Raw genomic sequence first — 19,779 nt, forward strand, 5'->3', positions numbered from 1 at the left:
ATTTGTCATTATTAAAACTTAGACTTAGGAGGCTAACAATCTCCCTCTTTTTGATAATGACAAATAAGTGCAAATATCATTTGACTTCCATGACTGTGAACTTGCTCCCCCTAGCTTGTACACTTTTATTGAGTGTTAGTCGACTTTCATCTTCCATTTAACACAAGTCAGAATTGCTCCTCTGACTGATATGAGACTCTGATGTTCCTGTTTTCTCCTTCTTTGACGTAATAAAAAAACAACAACACACATGCATAGGAAATAAAATAAAAATAGAGAAAACCACACATAGATATATAAAAAAGAGAAATTAAATAGTTAACCACAAAAAAAGGATGAAATCATTTTACAACCCATAATTTGAAAAAGGGATAGGACCCCCTCTTGAATAGAAGTCATCAGAGTTAGCGTTTGGCCTAGAATTATGTGAGGGTATTATGCATATTATGATAGAATTGTTCATAGGATTTTTCAACATTTTTTTAGAACGAGGAATAAGAGTTCTGGACAATGATGGTAAGGTTATTGTTTGAGGAGCTAGCTTCGGTTTTAAAGGAGTCCAAGCGAGAGAATACTTTGGAAAATGTTTGATGCCTTCTTATTTGAACCTATCAATTGTCAACCTCACTTTTCTTATGTAAGAATTAGTGTCCTTCCCAAGCTGCAATAATTTAGAAGTTGACTCCTGATGTAGCACCACTCCTTCCTCGATAATCACTATTCGGTCCTTGAGGTCTTCCAATTCCTTCAATACCTGAAACATGGGGTTATAGGTGGGTTTACTTACCTTAGGTAAATTTGATTTGGCTACAGAGGAATACTTTTTATACCACTCATCATCAACTAAGATGTATCCCATAATGGAGAAAGTTTTTGAGTCATAGGTGGCAGAGATTTTCACTAGTGGATAAGCAAATACATCAATAGAGTAGAATTGGAGGATTTGAGGGACCAATTGCTCATAAGGCAGGCTGGCGAAAGCATGAGTATCTACAGCAATCTCAGGCATATATTCACGGAACCATGTAGCCCAATTAATCTTACACTTTTTCACCAAGCAATGGAGAACAAAAATATCTTAGCAAGTAATGTTACTAAGGAACCCATTCCTGGGGATCAAGGTGGTGGAAATGATATAAGCCAAAATACAATACTTGAAGAAGAGAGACTGAGGAACAAAATTAGAGGTAGATACAGTGGCTGCATCAGATAAGCCTTTGGCCTCATCAAAACCAACTTTAAACTTGTGGGCCAAGAGTTAGTCATATTAGGAATTGGACCATAAAACTTAGTATCTAATGCCTTTTCAAAGAGAAAGTCATGCAAGATAATTCTTGTGCTCAGTACAAGTGTTTCCAACTCACCACTATCTAGGGATATGCGGAGATTCGTATATAACATACGAGTAGGGTTTTCATACACTAGTAATCTACAGAGATAAAAGACCAAAGATAAATCTTGATACTTAAGAAATGAACTTACATTACAGTGAGAATCCTTTAATTGGCGGGGATTGATAATACGCCCGGACACAATTGGACGGTCTTTAAAAGTAGAAATTTTTTCTTTTTGCGCACTAGTAAAAAACTTTTGCATGTCCTCTGGAGAAAGAGGACCAAATAAATGAGGGTGAGGTCTTTTGACAAAGGAGGTAGGTCTTGAAGTAGGGTACTTTTTGGAGATAGCTGACTAACCAAAGGAGCAGGAGGACTCATCTAAGGATTTTAAAATAAGGACATGGTTATTTGAAGAGAGAGAGAGAGGAAAGGTATTTTGAGAGACTTTTCATTGATCGAGTTTGGGTCATTTGGCAGAGAAGAGTTCAGATGAGGAATTTTTTAAGGAGATAAAGAGGAAGAGGAGTAGTTCAATAGAAAAGATGGGAAGATAAATATGGAGAAGATAAAGAGTGAGATGACTATTTAAGTGAAGGGGGAAAAGGGGGATGTTGGGAAGGTAAAAAAATTAGAGAGGCAATTTTTGGCGTAAAACATAGGGAAGTAATGATGAATCCCTTTTCAGAAGAGGTGTACCCAATTAAATTTTTTTTACAAAAATGAAACAAATGACTATCTAAAAGTAAGCTTACAAGTCATTAATGTTAATAGTACCAAGACTTTTTCTAAGGTAACAAAATCTTTCTTATAATAGGGGTTTTGTAAAGATATTAGCAAGTTGATTTTCAGAGTTAACAAATTTTAAAGAAAAATCACCATTCGTTACATGATATAGAATAAAATGATGCTTAATATCAATATGTTTCGCCCTAGAATGATGCATAGTATATTTAGATAAGCTAATAGAATTGGTGTTATCACACATTATAGGAATAGATTTAAAGAAAAAGTCAAAGTCAAGAAGTGATGCATAATCCATAAGATTTGAGTACCATAACTTCCGAAAGCTATGTATTCGACTTTAGTGGTTGAAAGAGCAATAGAGGTTTGCTTCTTGCTGTGCCATGAGATAATGGCATCACCAAGAATTTAATATGTTCCACTAGTGATCTTTCTATCATTTTTATATCCTATAAAATCAGAATTTGAATAACCAATTAAATCAAAATATAAGGAGCAGGGATACCATAGTCCAAAGTATTGAGTTACTATGAGATATCGGATAACTTATTTGACGGTAATGAGATGAGACTCCTTGGGAGTCGACTGGAACCTGGCACATTTACATACTCTGAATATAATTTCTTGTTGACTTACAATCAAGTAGAGTAGAGATACGATCATCCCCCTGTACATCTTTTCATCAATGTCTTTTTCAAACGAGTCTGAATGAATGATTATGGATGGACTCATTAGAGTTCCATAGGCCTTTCCTTTTTCTATACCAAATTTTTTGATGAGTTCCTTCGTATAATTAGCTTGAACGATGAAAGTTCATTTGGGAGTTTGTTTGATTGTAATAAAAAAATAATGTGAGCTCACCCATAAGACTCATTTTGAATTCTCCTTTCATCAAATTAGCAAACTTCTCACATATAGAGATGTTAGAACTATCAAAGATGATATCATCAATGTAAATTTGTATAATGAGAAGATTTTAATCAAGCTTTTGTATGAATATAGTTGTGTCAATTTTACCCCTTTGAAAATTGTTATTTCATAAGAAAGTACTCAATCTCTCATACCAAGCTTTTGGAGCTTGTCTGAGGTCGTAGAGTGATTTTGATAATTTGAAAACATAATTTGGATATGAATGATCTTCAAGTGTAGGGGGTTATTTTACGAAAACTTCATCATGAATAAAGCCATTTAAGAAATCACTTTTTACATCCATTTGATATAACTTAAAGCATTTGAAAGTAGCAAAAGCTAATAAAATTTGTATGGACTCTAACCTTGCCACAAGGTCAAAGATCTCATCCTAATCAATACTTTATTGATGGGAGTAGCCTTGAGCTACAACTCTGGATTTATTTTTAATAACCTTACCTTCTTTATTCAATTTATTTCTGTAGACCCATCTGGCTCCAATTACTGAGTAGTTTCTTGGTCTTTCAACCAGATTCCAAACTTGATTTGATTTAAAATAGTCTAGTTCTTCCTTTATAGATTCAAACGATGATTTATCTTTGAGTGCCTTATTGGTTTTCTTGGATTCAATTTGAGAAACAAGGGTGACACTTGCTTGCCTCCTCAATGATGCTCTTGTTTGTACTCTATCTTTTAGATTTTTGATGATGAGTTTGTTTGGATGATTGGAATCGTGATTTCATTCTCTTGGAACACTTGGTTTCACTGTTTTTGTTGTGTGAGTCAACTTTAGAAGGGGTGTAGTCGATTTTTCTTATGATGGCTCAGAGATTGTGTTATTACTTTCTTCAGATCATAGATTACCTATTTGTTCTTCATCGACACTCAAACTCATAAGTAAGTGATTAGATTCATCAAATACAATATGCATAGATTCCTCAACACACAAAGTTCTTTTAAAAGACCCTATAAGAACGACTAGTGGGAGAATGCCTAAGAAAAATACTTTCATCACTTTGTGGATCAAATTTTCCCAAGTTATTTTTACCATTGTGGTGAATAAAACATTTGCAGCTAAATGGATGAAAATAGCTAATGTTGTACTTCTTTCCTCTTCAGAGTTCATAAGGTATTTTTTTTAGAATAGGTCTAATCATAAACCTATTGATGATGTGACATGTGGTGCTTACTACTTCTATCCAGAAGTGATCTAGGAGATTATGTTCTAACAATATTATCCTAGCAGTTTCCTGGAGAGACCAATTCTTCCACTCTACTACACTATTTTGCTAAGGAGACTGAGATAAAGATAAGTTCTGAGAGTATCCGTTATGAGCATAATACTCTTCAAATGCCTTGTTTTTTAATTCTCCTCCATGTAGTAGACGTAAGTGATAAGGTGTCCAGCTTCTCTCTGTACCTTTGTACAAAAAATCTCAATTTTTGTAAAAAATTCATGTTTATGAGCAAGAAACATTACCCAAGTAAAGCGTGAGTATTCATCAACTATGAAAAAACATATCTTTTTACACCAATGCTTGCGGTTTTGGTGGGGTCAAATAGATCCATGTAGATTATGTAAAGAGTTTTGGTAGTGGAGACAATGTCTTTGACTTTGAATGATGTTTGGGTCTATTTACCCAATTGGCATGCATCACAGATGTGATCCTTTTCAAATATGAGTTTTGGCAGACCTTTCACCAATTTGAGTTTGGACAACTTCTGAATGATATGCATGCTAGCATGCCCAAGCTTTCTGTGCTACAACCAAGTATCATTGGTTTGCACAGTAAGGCAATTCAAGGTATCAAAATTAGGACTATTTAAAACAAAAATGTTATTAATGCGTTCACCGATGAGAGAGATGTCTTTTTTATCGTATTTAATTGAGAAATTTTCAACCTTGAAGAATTCTCTAAATCCGGCATCACAGAGCTGACTGATACAGAGTAGATTGTGTTTGAGGTCGTCTACTAGATGTACTTTGGTGAATTTGCATGATGAGCTAAGTTTTACTGAACCAACTCCGATGATGTTGCCTCTAGCGTTGTGACAAATCTCACTGATCCCCCATCTATTTTCTCTTGAGTAGAATAATTTTCTTTCTTTCTAGTCATGTGTCTAAAACATCCACTATCTATGATCCACAATTCTTTCTTATACATCTTGTAGACCTATTACTACAATATAAAAAAATTAATTTTATTTAGGTACGCAAATGGTCTTGGGTCCTTGCAGGTTAGGTGTGTTTCCTTTTGGTTTCCAAAGCCATAAAATTTTAGGCTTATGCCTCCAGTAGTAGGATTTGTGCCCTCTTTGTCCATATATAAAATAGATAGGTCCTTGAGAAGAGAAAGAGGTCTAGCTGATTTAAATAATTCTAATGATGAACTTAAATTATTTTTAAAGGAGTTGGATCTCACAAAACAGTGACTAGGAGATTTCTTAAAATTGTTTAGATTTATTTTTACATCACCAACCTCTTCATGAAGTAAGACAATTTAATTTGACATGCTTCGATTTCTATTTGGCAACTTCTTTGTTCCTTTTAGAGTTTTTGCTTAAATCAATCTTTGTAACTTTTCTTCTCTTGATCAAGCTTGTTATATGTATCTATAACCTCACTAGATTCACCTATTTCCATGAAGCACATATTGATGACTTCTACTTCTTCTTTAGTTTCATCTTCATCACTCCAGGCTCTAAAATTTTGATTTTTCCTAGATGGTCTTCTCCTAACTCTTGACAGTTTTATTTGAAATGGCTAGGCCTTTCACAGTAATAATAGTGATCATCATTTCTAGTGAAGTCATTATTTTTGTCTCCTTGGGATCTTTGTTGTCTCTGTCTCATGATCTGCCTTACTCTATGGTTGATGAGGGCCATTCCTTTTCTATTAGCATCTTCCAGAATGTCCTCTTCTTCAGTTGGAGCAGTGTTGAAGGGTATTGGGTTCTTTCTTCCTCTTTGTGGTACCTGTTGATATAATTTATTTCATATGTAATAAGGTTACCTTGTAGTTCATCATATGTCAGGTTTTGTAGATCTCCATCTTCCAGAATGGCAGCCTTAGTTTCCCAAATTTTTGGAAGACTTTGGACCATCTTTTACACTTGCAAGATATATGGATAGATCATCCCCAGTGATTTTAGTTTGCATACGATCTTACTGAATCTGGCAAACATTATTTCAATGTTCTCATTCTCTTTCATTTTTAACAAATCCGATTCAATGACCAGGGCAACGATCTTTGACTTTTTGACTTTGGTGGTTCCTTCATTGGTCACCTCCAATTTATCCCATATTTCCTTTGCGGTTTCATAATTTGATATCTTTTTGTATTTTTATCCACTAACTTCACACAAAAATAAACTTATAGCATATGCATTAGTTTGGATTACCTCTTATTGTTCCTAGGAGACCTTGAAACTTTCAAGGCCTTTTATGTCGACACTGATGGATTCTTGGTCCTTGTCCTTTTGCTTTTCTTTGAGTCCTGTAATTGGCTTGGGACCATTATTGATGACGACCTAGGCTTGGAAGTCATTTGATTGGACAAAGATTCTTAATCTATTTTTCCAGTAAGAGTAGTGTTGTCCATTAAAGTATGGAGATCTTATGGAGGAGTGTCCATCCTGAAGAGAGAACTAGGAATTTAATAATTTGCCATTTGATATTTTCTCACTTGAGGTTAAGCAATACTATTAGTGAGACCTGATCTAATACCAATTGAAATTCAAGAGTGGGGTGAATTAAAATTTTCCATGAGTCGACTACTAACTCCTCATAGTTGACTTACTTGCAGATCAATACACTTCACAAGACAAGTTAGATTTTTAAAAAATAAGAAAATAAATAATCAAACATAAAGTAAAGACACCGAGATTTATCCTGGTTCGTAACATAATGTGGTGCCTACTTCCCATCCACTTGGATTTTAAAGTTTCCTTATACCGTTCAATGTTGGGTCACATACAATGATGAGAAACAAGTTTTGAAGACTTATTTTATTCTTCAGATCTTGTGACATATCTTCAGTTGATGTTACAAAGTTGACTCGATCCTATTCTTTATAAAAAAATTATAAACTAAAAGTCACAAAGGCTAGTGAGACTAAGATTGAGACACTTTGATATTCTTCTTTGAAGTTGTGTAACACGTATCTGTCTTCAGTCTTCTTCTCTTATAGTCTTTGGCTGCTACTTTTCATAAGGAAACCCAAGAGATATCTTCTCAATCAAGGATTTGAATTGATTCCTTGATTGAGGACTATAGTCGTAAGATATATATGTCTATATCAGATATGTACCTATACGGCTTTTGCTTACGTCCATATCAAATATGTCCATGATATTTTCTTTGTTTTGGTCTTGTAGTGATTGATGCTTTTCCAAGTTTATTTCTTTTTACTCCGTGGTGATTTATCTGATTTGTCATGATCTTTTCTTTCTCTTGCTTTACTGCGATTGATCTGATTTGTTGTGAGCTTAGAGATCTTCAGGACTGAGATTCTCCTTCCATTTGTTTCTTTTTGATTGATTTACTTGAATGTATTGGCTCGTAAGTTGATGTCCTTCCATACCTAGAGCTGGCTTCTTTTATTCTTCCATCATTAGCAGTCTTCAATATCCTGCAAAGATATACCCATTAGTTTGTCAGTTTTGAAACATAAACTTAGGAGGCTAATAGTCCTCTTATACTAACCATTGTTTAAGGATGAAATGTTATGCTCAAATCAAGTTGAGTACCCAACTCATTCTAAATAGTACTCTAAACACCCTAGTAAACAAAGTACCTCTATTAGATACGATGAAAAAAAGGTCACCATGCAATCAAAAAATCTCTCTAATTTAGATCTTGGCCAACTTCTAAGCATTATAATTCACCTTCACTGGAAAGAAATGGTTTATTTGGTTAATCAATCCACATTAACCCAAACAAAGTCAAAACTTTTCCAAGGTCGGGGTAGGCTTGATTTGAAATCCATGGTGTTCTGCTGCCACTTCCACTTGGGAACGGTGTTGCATCCAACCACTTATCCAAGTGTACATGGTGCAAGTAATAAAGTGTCACGACCTGAGAGTACCCCCTATAACCCATGGCTCAACATAACAATATGAATACAAAAAGATAATAACATATTGAGCAAAAGTTGAATTGATAATAACTAATGGTTTAATATTAATGAAATACTAAATATCAATCAAAATTGAAAATAAGTTTGCCTCACTAAACACCATACTAATAATCTAAACATCTATAAGACTCTACTCATAAGAAGTTGATTGTAAAGACCCCCAACTAACTCCAACTGACTGAAATAAAAGTTGACTAAAAGGAAAATAAATGACTAATAACTAGTCCTCGAATGATGAGGACTCACAAAGATGCTACAGAGTGGTACTAGAACTTTCTTAGTGTGGTCTGAGTAATGAGCATCTGAACCTATATTATGAGACAATATAGTGCAGAAAAGTATGTGATCAGTACTTTGAATGTGATGAGTATGTGATATGGGAAGCTGACTGAAAAAAGTTCAACATGAAAGCATGAAAAATGATAACTGCATGCAAGACCAAGTATAAACATATACTAAATAAAACTAAGTATCTTAATACATGGTCACACATAATCTAAATCTAAAACGTAAACTGAAGAATAAACTGAGGCCTATTAGAGCTAACAATTACTGACATACCTTAATTTGAGCAAACAGGGGTCCAACCTGTAATCCCAGTTGGAAGGGTTCCACCACTTTGCTAAGGGTACCAATATTAGCTGCTAGCGTGGATCCACTAAACTGATTTATCGAGGGACAATCATCTCAGTCCTCAACTGGTTGGTGACCCCTTATAACATACAGTGGTGTCGTAGTTTTGGAACTTTGGGACTTCTACTAAAGGTTTCAGTCCTCAACTAGAGTGTGCGCCTTTAGCCATGCCTTCGCTCGAAGCTAAGTACTACTCTCAACTGAATGACACTAATAACTGGTATATGCTCAACATGATAATTATTTTGAAAATAACAGCTTAAGCATGATATGGAATGCCCATAAGTTGTAAACTGATGTATACATGAATTTCTAGGTATTGGGTATTCATAACCCATCAACAATAATCATGATAACATTGATTGAACAATATGAGGAAATTCGCAATTTAAGCCTAAAACTCAACAGCTTATGATAATAATGGAATTTCATGGTTTGTGGACATAGAAATATGCTACTCTTATGGAAAATCATGTGCTCGTGGTTTAACTACTATATAAACTGAGGAATTTAAGGAAAACGCATATTTGACCAAGAACCCAAACTTAAGGGAAATGTAAAGTTTAGGATTGAGAAGTTTTAGGACTCAATGGGTAGAAGAGACAAATTGATAAAATCCAACATACATGGTGATGAAACCCTTGATGAACTCTTTGGGATTGTGCTTGGAATTAAGGAACCCTAATCTTGCCTTTGGAGGAGAATAATTGCCCATTTTATTATTATGGATTGAGTTTGTGACTTAATAGAGGATTTAGGGGAGAATAGCAATATATTCCACCCCTAGGAAAGCCTAAATGACATGGGTTTAGAGTTAAAATAATGGGAAATAACTAAAAATTCCTTTTTACAACATTCAGGAATTTCTAAGATACAACCTTCACAATTTGGGTAACGACTCATTAGGTCTCGTAATGAGTCATTTCTTGAAGTCATTACCAAAAGTTCTAGCCCTAGTCGTTCATTGTTATGAAAATGACCACCCTTCTGACAACTCGTTAGGATAGATGACGAGTCATTAAGAAGAGTCATTGTCAGAGACTTAACTTCTTGGTTCCTTTTTGTTGTGATGATAGGTTTACCTATCGACTTGTTAGGAATGATAAAGAGTTGTATGTAAGACTCATCACCACTTGACTAAATTCCTTGGGATCCCTTACTGTTGTGGAAATAGGAACACACAACAACTTGTTATGTATGATAATGAGAAATTATGCCTGATAGTGAGTCGTTTGTTAGATTTATTACCACTGGGCTAAAATTTGGTATCCCTTACTAGTGTGGAAATGACTTCCTCATAATGACTTATTATGTCTAACAATGGATCATTGCTAGAGCCATTTTCACTATCAGTTTGACAGTCCCCGAGCATACTCACCATAATTTTTTACCATGATATTGGATTAAAGCAATATTGGTAGTGTTGGAAAGAAAATTCAATGGCCTACCTTGAAGTTGGAATAGAGCTGAAAATATTGGGGTATTACATAAAGTGGCTCTTGAAAACCAAATATCAATCCTATAAGGATGGTGTTTAGCAGCCAGTCCAATTCAAGTATTACTATTAAAGTTAAACGTGTGTGATTTGAACCAAATGAGAACTTGAGTTCTGTGATGATAAAAGTAATAGTGAATACTAATGGAATTCAAAATTGTTGTAAATAATTATTTAGAGAGTTCCAGGGTCAAGGCATCTTGAACATTCATGTGAAGCTACACAATCTCAACAATTAAGTTATCTATTGATACACACAAATTACAACTCTCATTAGAAAGTGTGAGCGGTCGCTGTGAAATATACAACCCAACTAGGTTGGGGTCGAATACCACCGGGAATACTATGTAGACTAAGTGTTATATTTGTTAACAGACTATTGATCGAAGGTTCCTAAGTAAGGGGGTTTTGAATTTGTAACAGTGTTTAAATAGTTGTAACAAGTAATGTTCCATCTAGTGAATTTTATTGCAAGTACTAATTCAATAAAATTAAACAAAATAAAGTTATGGTAACCAAGATGTTCAAACAGATGGGGTTGTGAATTCTCTTAAATTCCCAATTTACAACTTCAATTGCAAGAGTTATTGAATTCTAAATTTTACCCATTTGTTTCTTAACCTCAATGGATAATTTACCCTTTAAATCTTTTGAACTCAAGGAATATATGAATTTATTCAGTTAATCTCTCATGTGAGTCAATCCTTCTTAAGGAATCAACTCATAACCCAAAGGTAAAGGCCTTTAAACATCATGTAAACTCCTTCTTGTCCCAACATATACTTTTCTTCTCAGACAAGTAATGTTCTTGGGCTCACCATTCAAGTTTGAAACCAAGAAGGGTCATTAATAAGTAGAAGGGTTTATACAATCTCAATTACATATGGAAATTAAGCATTCTCACAACCCCAATTAGTTATTCACATCAAGGCTCCCAAAACCCTAGTTATGGGAGTGTGGCCAAATATCTTAAGAGAAGAAAAAAAGGAAATCATTGTGTTCTTCATAAAATGGATTCAATGAACTACTTACAAAGGTTACAATAATTGTTCTTGAATCTTCAATGAGAATCTGAGTAAGCATAACTAGATACACAATTCTTGCTTGAATCACAAAGAATAATACGTACAATAATTATTCTCAGAAGGAAATATGATAAAAGAAACCTAAATAAAACCAAAATTGGTTATTTATATGTTTCCAGGTACAGAGGATTGAAAATTTAAAATCAGAAAAGTTGTGTCCAAGTTGACAGTGACCTCGACGTCCCATCGGAAGCCTGGCGTCTGTTGCGTGAACCGTCGTTGATGGTCCTAAAGTGTTATGTTCTGGTTAAGGGTTGACGGTCATGTTGTTGGGCCCTTGCGGGCCTAGTGTCCTATCTCATGGGCCATCGCTTGATTCTTTAAAACATCATATTTTATTTTATCCTGATGGCGAAGTTTGCGGTCCATCAGATGGTTGACGGTCTGCCACTTATACCATCGCAGATGTCACTTATTTTCTCCCTTATTTTTTACTCTAGTGATTACCCTCGCGGTTCGTCGCATGGATGACGGTCCGCCAGTTTGCTTGTTAGTGGCCCTTTTTTGCTATTTTTCCAGTTTTCTTCTTCAGCTAATTCTTTAACCTGAAAACACTAAAATCTAGTATTAAATACAATATTAGTTTCTTGAAAACATACAATTATTCTTTTAAAAAATGTAAAATGTTCCGTCAAAAGACGGAACATCAACGCCCTCAACTTAAGACAATTGCTTGTCCTCAAGCAACTCAGCACCAAATTACATACATGAACAATAAAATGCCAGGCAATCAACTTTTGAACTAGATTTCACACAACCATTCACTTTTCACCTTACTTATATGGTATCAACACATCAGGATCTACAATCGGCATTGTTGATATTCAACACACACACACAAACATGGATATAATATCCTACAGAGATCAGCAGAACTAAGTGTAACGCAAGTTGCCCTTACAGTCAATTAAGTCTACCACTCACTATATCTTGTGGATGAAAATCAAGGCTCTCACACTCATCAAAAAAGTTACAAACATAGCATATACACCCATAGTCTTGCCCTTTTCATCTAATGCTCCCTTATGGTTGATTCGCAAAGATTAAATAGGTCTTTTTCAGGCTTGTAATGAGGCTCTAGGGATAGGTAAGGACAAATTTTAGGAAAAATGACTCAACATTAAACTTAACTCTCTTTTCCCTTGAATTCTACTTACCAAGGCTACTACTTTACCTGCTCACTTACAATCTCTACTATTTATTCATACTTCGTCGTGACCCTTTTTTTATAAGCATCATCCACCCTCAACTTATGTTGATACAGTCAGCTAAGGTGCATAATATCTTAAATAGATTAGGGTTGACTTTTTTATTTTAGCTCTAAACTACCTTTTCATTAAACTGCTAACATCTTGACTGTAGCCACCTTCAACTTAGGTGTTTTGGCTAAGTTAAGGTGCACAATGTCCAATATTGGACCATGTCCAAAGTTAGGTGTTAACAACCTAAAGAGAGTTAATTAGAATTATTAAGAATGAAGAAAAACTAACATAATCTCAAAAAGGGTTCAAAAATGGTAAAATCTTTTTGGTGGGTCAGTTATTTAGGCTAAGCGGATTGAAAGTAAAAGGAGGTCTGCTATTATATCTTATTGAATCACTCAAAAACAACATCAATGAAATAGGCAAGTTCTAGTTGTATAACCATGCAAGAACTAAAACAAATGCTCCCACACACAAGCACATGAGTTATACTTATTCTACTAACTCCTGGGATTATTTACATCACATAGTCATGCATACTTTACATCCTAATACCAATTACAGAATCACCAAAGGTTGTTCAACATATGCTAAATGACAAGAGAAAATAGTCATAAAAATATGTTCATAGCATTTTTCCAAAGTCATTCATCATCCATATATACAACAAGATGCTAAAATAAAAGAGACATTATAAATAGACATTAACAAACGGATATTTACATCACAACCTAAGAAAAGAAAATGCAATCCTGGACATGCCGGTTCTACTAGGTAGTACATGGGATAAACAGAACACAGGCAACAAAAACCCCCATGGTACAAGTACACCCACCCCCACATAAAATAAATGTGTTATCCTCAATGCATACAAGTAAAGTAAAAATGAGGGGAATACTAGTAAAGCCTCTTATTCAAATGGGGTATCAATGAAATGTGGTGAGGCTCCAGTGGCCTCACCTGTAACAATGTTGACCCCTATGGTGGTAGGGGTACTCACAATCTCTTCCTCCAGAATCAAAGGTATCACATCTTGAGCCGGTTCTGAACTAGGCCCCTTTGTTGGGGCGGAACTGGTAAAAACTCCTGCAGCTTCATCTTCTGCCTTCTTCTTATTGTTCTCTTCATCTATCCTTGATATTTTTGAATATTTCCTCATATTGTAATATTTTCTCTCTTCCTGTGTCATTTTTTCTCGCCTTTTTCTTCTGGAAGCTTTTCTATTCGCACTTTTATTTGCACTTTCATCTACCTTCTTGCTTTTATATTTTAATGGCTTCCCTATCAAGTCAACAATACCTTTATATTCATCGCTCATCACTAGAGCGGGGTAAAAAATGGGCTTCTATGGCTCTTGCTCTTTAATTCTGCTATGTACGCCTATGCTTGTTTAAATTCTGCCATGAAATTCGTAAGATCTGGAATGGACATCGCATACAGCTTTTTGTTGATTCTCTCTTCCATATGGTTCATCCTAATCTGAATTTTTTGAAATGGACGGATTATCAACAAAAGGCTTGAATTATGAAACACATGTGTCTAGTTGTTTCTTAAAATTCTTCTTCAACTTAACCGACTTGGCAAAAGTTTTTGTGTTAACCTGTACTCCGAATAATCTATCCCACCCATTGGCGGCATAGATTATGATCCTGGAGATATACTAGGTGGCATATAATCAGGTGGAATATAATTAGTACTGGGCAATGGCATACTTGTAGGAATATCAGTAGTATCAGGGACTGGTACCGACTGTGTTTGGTAGGCTGGAGGTTTGTTGACTCGCCTCTCAAACTTTGAGCCATCTTTTGATTTCTCAATGTCCTACCAATGTGTAGCTCAAAAAACATTATCAACTCCTTAAATTAAAGGAACAATAGCCTACCTGCATAACTCTGTGATTAAACACGGGAACGGTAGTGCACTTTTCCCTTTTTGTGCCCTCACAAATATTTCATCAGTAATGATTTGGCCGAAATCCATCTTCAGCCCTGCAATTAAACTATCCACCAGTACAGCTTTGTGACTATCCAAATTGGCATCATCTCCTGTTGGCATCAATCTCAATCGAATAATGGCCCACCAAAATTTAGCCTAGAAGCTAATGGAGGATTTAGCAATGCGCTCTCGCAGGTTGGTTTCCCAGGCGAGGTTGTCGTCGTTAGTAAGTAGCCTAGACAACCAAGGCCTTTGAGTGGATGCTGAAGTCAGATGATGCTCAAGATCTGGAACCACAGCCAGTGCCTTATAGTCGAGCCCAAACAATATCCTATTAATTGTTCGAGTTGATATGTCAATGTTAATTCCTTTTACCAGAATTAATTCTCTATTTTTCAAGTTTGAGATCCTTTTGCCCTTGGGACTATCTTTATCTATTAGTGGCAAGTAATTGGAAAAAAACTCCCTTACCAGATTTGGTTAATATAAACAGAGAGGTTTGCTCATCCAGGCCAATTCATACTCATTGAATCGCAGCTTTAGTTCAGGATATTCGTGCAACTCATTCATCATTATTTTGTACTCTTCGGAGATTGGCCTTTTGATTGGCCTAATCATTGTCGGTTCCAGTCTATCAAGGAACTTATCCTTTGACCCCTCAATTTGCCACCTGAGTTCTTCCCCTATTTTGAGGGCCTTTTCTCTTAACCACATTAACCTTCTCAGTTTCCATCTCAACAGGTCCAGTTTTTGTCTCAATGAGGTTGGGATTAGATATGTTGACCCCTTCCTCATCTGGGCTCAAACTGGTACTACTAGCGCTAATCTCATATTTATCTTTAGACTGGGAAAGTGTGTGGAGTGCCCTGTCTTGTTGTTGAGTATTGAAGGAAGGTGCCTCTTTACTCCTAGTCGTCTCGTCTCTTACCCTTATGGTCTACCACTGCCTCTGGTTAGGGGGAATTTTCATGCCATATTTCTTGAGAAAAGAATGAGGAATCATCTTGCAGTTTAATTCCAGTCAACAAGAATGAAAATATAGATTGACGGAAGGTCTGACGGTCCATCGAGACTGTGACGGTCCACCGAAATCACCGTCAGGCCTTACCCAATATGCTTTTTTTCAGATAGCCTTTCAACGGTCGAATTGGCGGTTTGTCAGGTTACTGACGGTCCGCCAAGTCATCCGTCACTGCTTATCAAGTGAAAATCAATTTTTCATCTTTGTGATGGGGTATCTGGCGGTCCGTCGTAGGTATGACGGTCCACCAAGGTGGCCGTAGACATTTTCTTTCACTATCAGACTTTACTTTGACATTTTATCGAACACTTGGTGTGCGTTCTATTTTCTTAACACAACAATGGCATGAACTTAATATTTAAGCAAATTTTTCTCACTTTCAGTACATGGGTTACTCAGACATCACTTGGAACAATGCACCAGAGTTCGACTAAGAAATTATAATCAGAATAAAGTAAAAACAAGAGGGAATTTTCTTTAACAACCAACAACTTACTTACTCCATATTTAGCAATTCAAAGAAGAGAAATAAGTTTGTGATCATACCTTGATGGTGCAGTAACTTCACTCTTCCCACTAGCAAATTTAGAATAAAACAAAGTTCAAAGCCTTTTTCAGTTATTGTTAACTTTTGTTGTGATAAGGAGAAGAGAGGGATGGGTTTGGATAAATAAGGGAGAAAAGGAAGAAAGAGAGTCCTAAAAGGGAATAACTGATCCCAGATACATTGAATGTAGAGCAATTTAGACAGTTTTAGGATTTTAATAGGTAGAAACGTATGTAACCACTTTTTCTTATTGGTCTAAAAGCATTTGGGTAAGATACGTACAATTAAATAAGCCTCAAAATTAACCCAACCCGACCCGTCTGACTCGGGTTAAGCTGACGATTGACATGATGGTCTATCGGGTGTCCGATGGTCCGCCAGGTTAACCATCATGGCTTACCAGAAACATGTAAATCATGACTTACTGAGACAGTTGATCTTATGGTCCGTTGTGATGCGACGGTCCATTGACTTATCCGTCAGTCTATGCCAGTACCCTCGAATTTCAACTTCAGGTTGACGGTGGAAGTAATAGTCCATCAGAACAGTGAAGGCCCACCGACTTGGCCATCAAGATTTATCCATAATGTCTATTTATTGACCATGGCCTTGACGGTTCCAGCAGAGGTCCATCGGGTCCTTGACGATCCGTCAGTATTTCCATCACTCCTTATTAATTGTAGATACTCCTTTCTTTCTGCATTCTCAGTCCTGCACACTTCACAAACATATCAAATTGCATAAAAACAACAAATAAACTCTAACTATAGTTACAACAACACTTTGTGGGTTGCCTCCCACTAGCGCCTAATTCATTCTCGCAGCATGACTTGGTTACCTCGACTACTCAGACTTCATCGAGATACACAGTGGATAATAGCTTTGCATAATTAGTTGGACCAACATAGGTCTTGATTCTTTGCCCATTAAATTTGAACAAACTTTTGTCTTTACCTTTAAGTTCCACCACACTTGATGGAAACACTTGACTTACCTTGAATGGTCCCGACCATCTTGATTTCAATTTGCCCGAAAAGAGTCTAAGTCGGGAGTTGAACAAAAACACCCAATCACTATATTGAAAATCTCTCTTCTCTATTCTTCGATCATGGTAATTCTTCATTCTTTCTTTATACAGATCGGCTCTTTCGTAATCTCCAAGATGAAATTTGTCTGTCTTATTTAACTGTCGTAACCTTAACTCAGCTGCTTCTTTTCAGTTCATGTTCAGTCTTTTAAGAGCCCACAAAGCCTTCTGCTCTAGTTCGACCGAAAGGTGACATACTTTTCCTTAGACTAGCTAATATAGTGACATCCTAATAGGCGTCTTGAAAGTAGTTTGATATGCCTACAAGGCATCATCGAGTTTTTGAGACCAATATTTTCTGCTTACAGTCATCATTTTAGCCAAAATTGCTTTTATCTCCTAGTTCATAACTTTTACTTGCCCACTGGTCTGTGGGTGATACGGTGTAGCAAACTTATGTTATTTCACACCATATTTCAACAAGGAAGCTCAGAACACTCAATTTCAAAAATATGATCCACCATCGCTTATGATGGTACGAGGTACCCCAAAGTGAGAAAAAATATTCTTTTTAAGGAATTCAACCACTCTCTTTCCATCATTATCAACCAAGGCAACAACTTCCACACATTTCGACAAATTATCAATGAATACCAATATGTATTTCAACCTATAAGAGCTCATAAAGGGCCCCATGAAATCAATTCCTCATACATCGAATAACTTGACTTCTATCATTTTTATCATAGGCATATCATGGTGCTTTGAGATTGACCCTTGTCTCTAGTATTGGTGACATCTTCGTACAAACACATAGGCATCCTTGAATAAGGTTGGCCAATAATAACCACTTTACAGTACTTTTATCACAATATGATCACCTGTATGGCGACCCCCGACCGGAGAAGTATGACAAGCTCTAAAGATATTCGATATGTACACCTCTGGAATACACCATCTGATAATATTATTTGCACAACACCAAAATAAATATAGCTCATCCCAGAAGTAGTGTGTAACATCATGCAGGAACTTTTTTCTTTGATGAAAAGACAGATTCTCCAGGATGACTTCACTTACCACAAAATTTGCAAAGCCAGCATACCAAGGCACTCTTTCAAGCACAACAGCCAGGACTCTCTCATCCGAAAATGTATCATTAATTTCAAACTCATCCTCGACTACTTGGTCACCCTAAAGCTGGACAGTTGATTTGTAACTTGATTTTCGCATCTATTTCGATCTTTGATTTCGAAGTAAAACTCTTGTAGAAGCAGCACCCATCTGATTAACCTTAGTTTTGCATCCTTATTTTCCATCAAATATCTTAAGTCAGTGTGGTCTGTATGAACCACCACCTTAGTTCCTAATAATTAAGCACGGAATATATCAAAAGCATAGACGACTGTGAGAAGTTCCAGCTCAGTAATAGTGTAATTCTTATGTGCCCCATTTAATGCTTTGCTTGCATAGTAAATGGGGTGGAACAATTATTCTTTCTTATGGATAAGCATAGCACCCAGTGCTACTCTACTTGCATTGCACATGATTTCAAAAGTCTTAGACCATCCTGGACCAACAATATTAGGGGCAGCAACAAGTTTCTCTTTAAGGCATTCAAATGTCGTCTTGCACTCCTCATCAAATACAAACTTAGCTTCCTTCTCCAATAACTTTCATAGTGGATTAACAATCTTGGCGAAGTCCTTAATAAATCGGTGGTAGAATCCAGCATGTCCCAAGAAACTATGCACTCCCTTCACAGATATAGGAAGGGCAATTTCTCTATCATCTCTACTTTTGCCCTGTCAAATTCTATCCCATTATCAGAAATTTTGTGACCAAGAACAATGCCTTCTTTCATCATGAAGTGGCATTTTTCCTAATTAAGTACCAAATTAAATTCTTCACACTACTGCAATGCCCTACTCATATTCACCAAGCATAGTTCAAAATAATTACCCACCACTAAAAAGTTATCCATAAACACCTCCAAGGTGTCCTCTACCATGTCGAACAATACAGACATCATGCACCATTAGAACGTGGCGGGTGCATTACATAAGATAAATAACATCTGCTTGAAAGCGAAAGTACCATATGGGCAAGTAAGAATTGTCTTATCCTAATCCTCTGAGGCAATAGAAATCTGATTGTAGCCCGAATACTCGTCCAAGAAACAATACCAACCTCTTTCCATCAACCGATCAAGCATTTAATCCATAAAAGGCATTGGGAAGTGGTCCTTCATAGTCCATGAGTTGATCTTGCGATAATCCATACAAACTCTCCATACAGTCACAGGCTTGAGGGGAATCAACTCATTTTTCTCATTCTTTACAACAGTCATGCCCCCTTTCTTAGGTACACATTGGACAGGGCTTGCCCACTTACTATCAAAAATTGGGTATACAGCTCCTGCGTCCATCCATGTAATGATCTCCTTCTTAACCACCTCTTGAATTGGTGGATTAAGATGGTGTTGGTGCTCAATGGTTGGTATGTAATATTCCTCAAGATGAATCTTTTAAGTACAAATACCAGGAGAAATAACTATGATATTAGCAATAGTCCATCCTATGGCCATTTTATATCATCTAAGTATAGAGATAAGATCTTCGACCTAATGCTCACCCAAATCAGTAGAAATAATCACAAGCAAAGTGTTTTCACTGCCTAGAAACACATGCTACAAATTCCTTGGCAACTC

Source organism: Capsicum annuum, chromosome 1 (genome assembly GCF_002878395.1).
Source record: "Capsicum annuum cultivar UCD-10X-F1 chromosome 1, UCD10Xv1.1, whole genome shotgun sequence".
Taxonomy (NCBI): Eukaryota; Viridiplantae; Streptophyta; class Magnoliopsida; order Solanales; family Solanaceae; genus Capsicum; species Capsicum annuum.